Source organism: Palaemon carinicauda, chromosome 21 (genome assembly GCF_036898095.1).
Source record: "Palaemon carinicauda isolate YSFRI2023 chromosome 21, ASM3689809v2, whole genome shotgun sequence".
Lineage (NCBI taxonomy): Eukaryota > Metazoa > Arthropoda > Malacostraca > Decapoda > Palaemonidae > Palaemon > Palaemon carinicauda.
The window spans coordinates 102906707-102915925 of NC_090745.1; positions in this window are offsets into that span (position 1 = coordinate 102906707).

Below are 9219 nucleotides of genomic sequence, written 5' to 3' on the forward strand. Positions count from 1 at the left end.
ATATATATATATATATATATATATATATATTATATAATATAATATATCACTGGTAAATAATTTAGTTAATAAATCACATACGGCTGGTCACAGAATTTTATATAATAGATAGTTTGAACACAGAATCGGAGAGAAATATCAATTAAGAAATATCAAACCTAATCACCAGACGAAAGTCATAAACTTTAATGGCGTAATGACACCCCCAACAACTGTCAGTCTCATCAGCAAAGCATGTAACGTTATGCAATGATATCACTGAAATACCCCATCATTAACTCTCCCATTACATTGATATGTTTACTCCTACACATGGAAGAAAATGAAACGGGAGATTTAGGAGAAAATGAAAATCTAGATATTCACCATGATTATCAGACAATGTAAATAAAATTGTATCTAATTATTTCTAAAGAAACTTGGGAAAAGAATTTTTTAAATCAGTATGTACTCGTGAAATGATCTTTTTAACGACAACAAAATCCACCTCTTATTAACTATTAAGGAATCATCTTGATGAGATATCTGGTACATCTCTTAATTGGTACCATACCTTTACTAAAGAACTTAACCTAATATGAAATAAAAAGTAATGATCGCGAGTAGGAAATGAAGTTTTTGGTTGGTATGTGAACTAATTTCCTTTTGACTTTTAATTTCGTTATGAATTGGTCTGTTGGTAAAGAAAAACTGTAATCCAGACAGTGGCAGCTGGTGAATGAGGATTTTCTTTTTTAATGGTGGAAGGGTTTTCATAGCGTCTCTCAGAAATGCTTTGTATGAGATTTTCAGATTGGCTAGGAACCAAAAATTACCCATATATCTTTAATCTAAAAATAATGGGAATTTTGGTCAATACCATAAAATTCTTTAACGATAAATGGAACATTAATAACATGCCATGGCATTACTGTGAAATGTCTGCATCAGTATTCTGTTGTGATGTAACATTGCTACTGTGCGCAGTTCTAGACATATGGTTCAATTTACCACATCTGTTAATACTGACGGACTTTTGTGTAGGTTGCATTTGTACCGCCGGTGTAGCACACACACTAATGCTATTTCTGTTTACATACATATATATATATATATATATATATATATATATATATATATATATATATATATATTGATATCGCTCTCCCCTTGCACTAATAACCTGTTTAAGCCTATATATTCTTGATTTATTGTTTGAATGTTTTTTTTGCCGTTCATGCATGGAATTGTCTTTATATAAACTCATGCTCTGTTGAAATAAAAGTTAGTTGTATTTACCTCGTGCCTCTGTTATCACCTAACTGGTGCCTCCTCACATTGGTGACCCCAAGGGGAGAGTGATATCGATATATATATATATATATATATATATATATATATATATATATATATGTGTGTGTGTGTGTGTGTGTGTGTGTATATATATATATGTATATATATATATATATATATATATATATATATATATATTATACACACATATAAACAAATACCGTTGCAACGTAGGAGCCTGTGTACTATACTTGCGGTACCCATTGTAGATGTTGCTAGCTCCATTTCCCAACCGTTGTTTGTCATTCTGGTTTGTAATTTTGGTTCTTTGTAGAATGACTCAATGATTAGTCTCGTTTCAGAAAAATTTCCCCAAGGGGGCGGGTCCTCGTGACTAGCAAGAAGTGACAAGATTTGTAAGAGATCCGGATGTGGATAGAGGAAACTTTTTTTTTTTTTGGGGGGGGGGGTGGTGGAGGGGGGGGGGTTGTTGGGGAAGGGGCCACTGTCGATTACCCAGACTTGGTGGAATATTATTTTCTTTGAATTTTCATTTTTTTTCCTCTAAAGCAATCGGCTATATGGAAGATTGTTTCACAGAATAATAATTGCGGTCACAATTGTATAATAATCATTACAAGATGAAGTGACTCTTGTTGCCTTTAATGTAACTGAGGCTTCCTCTTCCAAGGGTTCCACAACTCGACAGATACTCGCTATTCTTATGTTGTAGTGCGTTCGTGCATTAAACTAATTTCAATTGACAGTGTAAGGTTTTGTGAACAGCATGTTTTCAAAAGGAGCTTCAATAATTAATGATAATTCGGTTACAAAATATGTATTTCAATTATCACAGATTCCATTTTTCGAGATGATATCCATGTCAGGACGTCTCCGTCTTCCGTAACTGTCCTTGAAGGAGTTTTCGTGAGATTTATCCAGAAATAAAGACGAAAGTCGTCTAAGGCTTGGGGTGCGAGTTTCAAGTTTCATGGCTTTCAGTCTTCTATTTCGCGAATTTGAATCGTGATCGGATACCGCTCCACGTTCTTTCTTGGCAAAGGGGTAAGTTGATATAGTTAGTTTAGTTATCTCACTGTGGAAAAAGGCGTTCTGTCTGTGACATAGCAACGTTGCTTGCTCTTGCTGAGGAATGGGATTTTATTTCTAATAAAAAAAATGCCGAAAATTGAGTAAACTTAGAGCTTTAGTTTTTTGCTTATGGTATATATATATATATATATATATATATATATATATATATATATATATATATATATATTATGTTATTGATTCATCAGTTAGTAACATAATCCACCTGGTATATGTATATTATTGATAATATTGTGTGTGTGTGTGTATGGATTGTGGTTTTGTATGAGAGAGTGCGAGAGATCCGTCATATTCTTGCTAAACAGCATACTTCGATTATCCTGCCAGCATCCTTCAATTAGTTTTCCTTTCTGATTGGCATTGTAAATGGCAGGATTGACATGATACCCTGATATCGACTGACATGTCAATACACGCTAGAAATGGCTGTATCCGGCAACATTTTTCCCAGTTATTTTACAGCTCAGTGCCTGACCAAATGGTTTTATTTTTTTATATTTTTTTTTACGGTAGAGGGATGTGATTTGTAGAGTATTCGCTTGTATGCGGAAAATGTTTTATTTGCTGATGCAAACGACTATTTTCATTTTTCTGTACTTGTTTTGCTTGGGAATGGTTTGCCCTTTCGGTGTTTTATCTGAACCATTTTATTTCTGTATTTTTGGAAAAGACAAATTAGGGAAAAGTTTTTGTTGGGTCTGGTCATTTCTGAGTATTTATTTTCTTGCTAATAGCCCCGAGTACGATTTCCTTTGCTTGTATTTCTTTTGATATTTTGGGAAAGTCTTCCACGCGTATTCTATTTTATTTTATCATCATTAACTACAGAGAAGATACTATGTAAATGGTTACTCTTCAATTTCTTACATGGAATTTTTATGCTTTCAAAATTTCAGGCGCAAATAAACCATATATCTCGATTTCAGTTTACTTTGGTAATAAATCGCTCTCACCGGTAGTTACTCTGTGACATTGTATTTTATCCTTTTTCTCTCGGCATATCTAACTGTACATACAACATACATATTTTTCAATTTTAATCTCTTTCCTTTAACAAGACTGGCTACAAGATAGAACACAACAATCTCCGCCACATTGTATTTTATCCTTTTTCTCTCGGCATATCTAACTGTACATACAACATACATATTTTTCAATTTTAATCTATTTCCTTTAACAAGAGTGGCTACAAGATAGAACACAACAATCTCCGCCAAAAGTTTGTGTAAGAATGTTGGATGATCACCCTTTGCAGAAAACTTCCACAACATTAGTTGCTTCAAGTGTTGAACCTCCATACGTACCTCCATCGTGCACTGCTCGAAGATTAAATCCCTTCTTAGTTCCATTCCCAATAAATTAAGAATAAAGTCTTTGTTTTGTTATGAGTACATAATTATTCTTTTATAATAAGTTAACAATTCTATATTAACTGTATTTAAACCGTAATATTAGAGTTTAAAAAGACACTTGTAAAATAGTGATGAAATTCTATAAGTATGTGGGTATGTATGTATGTAATAATGGGATTTTCATTTGGAGTTCTCTTTGCCGACAAGTATGTGGCTGCTGTGGAAGATAGAACTTTCATGAGTCACAAGAAGCCTAAAATCTATGCAAGCTGTGTGGATGACCTGTTAATAACAATTAGAACGTCAGAAGATCCAGAGGAGCATGTCAGTGACTTAAAATCTAATTCAATACTAAACTTCGCAATTAAAGCTAGTAAAAAAATACTTTTTCTTTCCTTGATGTTATTGTTGAGAATCAACAAACCCAGTATGCCCATGAGTCTTCACGAAAGCTATGGATATTGGCTGGTGGCTCAGTACACAGGGAGAGTGACCAGTAACTTCATAAAGGAAATGATAAGGAAGAAAATGATTGAATTCTGCACACAGGCCCAGTACCCTATAACAAAGATATAGTTCTCTACCACAAGGTGGACTTTGAAACGATGTCCATACTAGAAGTATGTACAATAAAACCAAAGGCACCAATTGAAAAAAGTATTGCTGAGAATATACTGCAAGCCAAACTTGATAACAGTCCTTTTGATGAAAACTGTCATGCTCCAGAGTACCCAAGGAGTCTTAAGACCAATGTAGTTTAAAAATCATGTTCGGAAAGGGAGCATGAACCCCTCAATATACGATACTGTGTTTAACATATTTTATTTTAATTGTTCATTATTTCTCATATCGTTTATTTCCTTGCTTCCTTTCCTCAATCGGATATTTTTCTCTGTTGGAGCCCTTTGGCTTATAGTATTCTTGCTTTTGATGTTTTTAGATTTCTTTTAATTTTTTTTGTATGAATGTCTGCTATTATATGAGGATAAGGATTACTCTTTAAATATGCCTTAACGAAAGCCATTAGTTGCTATTGTAGATGGAACGGCTGTTGGGAGCAGCAGGTAACAAATCTCTTTAACTTAAAAATTCTACCCCTAGTGACATGAAAAGATCGAGAAAACTAGAAGTGTTTCCATACAATAGTTAATCCCCCCAAATGGTTTAAAATATAAAGAAATATATACATATATGTATATATATAATGTATATGTATATTATATATATATATATATATATATATATATATATATATGTGTGTGTGTGTGTGTGTGTGTGTGTGTGTAGAAATCACGAAAACTCACACCTGATTTTATATATATATATATATATATATATATATATATATATATATATATATATATATATATTTAGTGTGTATGAGACTATATTTATCTATATATCTATATTCATATTCCATCCATTGGTTTTAATGCACTTGTGTGATATGGATTATTTTAAGCTAACACTTGTAGATTTCTTTATCTTTTCCAAGTCTTCAGTGCTGGAATTTTGAAGGGAAAATGGAATTTACTACTGTACTGCTTAATTTATTTAACTTTTCTGACAGCTGTTCCTGCCAATAATTATTGGCTTTCATCAAAGGATACTGAAAAACAAAAATCATTATCCTTACATAATGGCATTGCATCCATATAAATGAAAACTAGAAAATATCTAAAAACAAAAGATGAAAATTTGAATATACAATGTACAGAAATTTGATGAAGTACTACTGAGAAAAAATTTCACTTGAAGTCCCAAAGTCTTGCATTGGAGAAAAGTCCCACAGGCTTTAAGTTAAGCGCTAGAAGCATGTTGTGGAATGCCTTTTTTTTTTTTTTTTTTGCTGGAGGGTAGGACAAGACTGATGAAAGTTGAACATTCAACACAGGGTGCTGATTTTCTATGCACAATGCTTCATTATTCATCAGCCGCACATTGTCATCCTGCTTGTTAACATCTTATGTGTCCCTGATAAGGTAATGGAATGTAGGTTTCTTTCTTGTCATGTGCATCAATGAAATGCTGATGTATATCCCTATTATTGCAATGATCGTGATATTTGCTCCTGAGGGTAGTCGTCTTGCTACCATTGTAAGCTCCTTATTATATGCTACTGGAATTTTTAACTTTATTGAAGATGCAGATGTCTTCATTGGTTTTCATGAATATATTTGCTAAATAGCTTCAAATTTTTTTAGTTCTTTTTAAATTTCTAATTTTAGTTTGTATAAATGCACTACCATTATATAAGGATAAGGATTTATATTTTAGATTAAACATCTTTTAAATATATACACCATTGATAGTTACATCCTACTCACTTTATTTGAATCATATGTGGGATTGATCATATATATGATTGCATAAGATGTTTGCTGTATATTGTTATGTATGGGTGTGTGTGCGTGTGTGTCGGCGTTGATGCATGGATAGGTAGATGAATTTATAAATTTTGTTAACAACTAAAGATCGCTAGCGTAATCTAAGCGTTAAGTTAAATTAATTGGTATCTTTGGTATCTGCATTGAATATCAATGCATACTTATATTAAAAGCAGTGTTTTGAAGCTGTGATATTCTGCCTTTGCTCCGAATCTTGAAGAAATTAAAGGAAATAATTCTTAGGTCGGGCGAAGTTACTTCAAGAATGAAGCCCACTAAATCTTATAGAAGAGAAAGGTCTCGACCTCCGCGTCAGCATGAAAACTACATAGGCCACTTGTCTCTGTCCATATGGAATTGGCTCTGCGAATAGAGGTTGCAGATTTCCCATTGGAAATTCATAGAAAAATTCGGGACTCGGATATCATGCTAAGTGTTGACGAAATCTTAGATTTGAAATGTTTTTATCTTTTATATTATTTCGATTGAAATTCAAGTTTCCAAAGCAAAACATTTAAGGTTTCCCTTGATAATTCGAGCCTTTTTCTTGATGACGTCTTTGGTAGTGCGAGTAGATTGAAAGAAATGAATTTAATCGCGTGTATATGATTCTTGGATCTTACAAAACTAACATATAAAGAAATTATAATCTGAAGTTAATGCACCTAAATGTTTACGAAGATATTGTTTATTATTATTGTTATTATTATTATTATTATTGAGTTAACTCAACCTGCCTAAAAGAGGGTCTCCTACCACGATATTGTTATTATTATTATTATTATTATTATTATTTCCATGAATTTTACAGAAGGTTGTAGAGCATAAAAAAGGGAGTTGTATACATATTTCTATCCTTATATATATATATATATATATATATATATATATATATATATATATGTGTGTGTGTGTGTGTGTGTGTATACAGTGTGTATATATATATGTAAATATATAATATATATATATCGTCGTCGTCGGCGCCCACTCGTGTCCGAGTATTGGGTTCTGTCGTTAGCCATCAGCCTCCTATCTGTGGGGTGGGTGCTTATGTCTGATGTGGCTGTTAATCCTAGTCTGTGGTGGAAGAGTCGCGGACAGTGTTCACAAGGGAGGGTAGGTGGTGGGCGGGGCTGTTCTAATATATATATATATATATATATATATATATATATATATATATATATATATATATATATATATATATAGATGCTGTTACTGTTCTTAGAATATTTTATATTTCCTTGTTTCCTTTCCTCACTGGGCTATTTTCCCTGTTGAGGCCCCTGGGCCTATAGCATCTTGCTTTTCCAACTAGGGTTGTAGTTTAGCAAGTAATCTTATATATATATATATATATATATATATATATATATATATATATATATATATACACACATACATACATACATATATATTCAAATAAGCCATACATTTTAATACCTTGATGTCTGGATTCTATGATCGGACTCGAGATCCGAGTCTCAAGGAGGAACCACTCCTCAAAGACAATAGCTTCTGACCGGCCGGGAATCGAACCGTGGTCCAGGAAGCTGGCATGAGCAGTGACTTACCCTTTAGCCACTGTTCACGGCAGCTTCGTGGAGCAGGGTTCGATTCCCGGCACGTCAGAAGATATTGTCTTTTGAGTGGTTCCGCCTTGGAACTCTGATCTCTAGGTCGATAAGAGAAAATAGACATTAAGGTATTAAAATATATGGCGTATTTGAATATGAAAAACACGTCTAAATGTGTAAAATTTATCTTCCACATATATTATTGTTGTTGTTGTTGTTGTTGTTGTTATTATTATTATTATTATTATTATTATTATTATTATTATTATTATTATTACTTACTTACTTACTTGCTTACTAAGCTACAACCCTAGTTGGAAATGCAGAATGCTATACGCAGAGGGGCTCCAACAGGGAAAATAGCCCAGTGAGAAAAAGAAACGAGGAAAAATAAAATAATTTCTAGAACAGCATCAACATTAAAATAAAAATATCCCACGTAAACTATAAAAACTTTAACAAAACAAGAGGAAGAGAAAGAAGATAGAAGAGTGTGCTATAGTGTACATATAGACAATCAAACAAACAAACCTATTTAAAAACATTTCCTACATGTCAAAGGTAATGAATACGGAGATCCTCAAAGCCTGTGCCAGTCCAAGGTTTGAGAACTGTGATGATACAGTGCTGTCACCTACCGGGAGACACCCGAGATGACCGAGCATCCACAGATGCTACCGTCAGTAAAAGCATAATGTACTCTTGAGAACGTGAGCAGAGGTGCATTACCTCCTTCCTGAAATTAAAAGAATTGCTTAAAAAAATCTCTGCATTCAATTTAAGTTGTTATGGCTAATTTTTCTTGACACGGGAAGTTTCCCTTTGAACTTTCCAAACTTTCCCATTCGAGGGTAACTGAATTACCGCCATCAAAGGGAACATTGAAGGTGTTAGTTTTGGAATTTAATGAAAAGTTGATCATAGCAGATGATGTAGCTGGTAGAGAGAGAGAGAGAGAGAGAGAGAGAGAGAGAGAGAGAGAGAGAGAGAGAGAGAGAGAGAGATGTAAACTTTTAAAAAAAGTTATTACTTGATATATTTAGAAAAATTTTAATGTTAAAAATGTATGTTAAACAAACATTACTAGTATAACATAATCACGCGAGTAGAATCAGTTCCCCGAAATATTTATTACCTTTATTGAGGTTATGAAAAAGTTCCCCTTTCTATTAACGTCAACCTGTCGACTCCAACAGAGCCATTAAGTAACAGTGAGTCCTCATAATGCAACAGGGAGGTTCACGACTTGAATAACAATGCAATCCTGTTGGCAGAGGCTGCAGCTTGTTCTCGGCTAAATTGCCTAGCAGACGTGTCCAGATTTTGTACTGCTGCATTTCGAGGGTTTTATTTCGGTTTTCTTCCCCCATTTCATAATATGGAAAGGGGGTGGTGGTGAGAGTGACATTTCGTGGTGTGCGTTTCTTTAATTTTCGGTTGTGGTGTTTACACCTATAAATTTACTGGCGTTGTATAAAGAGATTGAAATGGGTTCACATACTTAGTAAATGCAGGTAC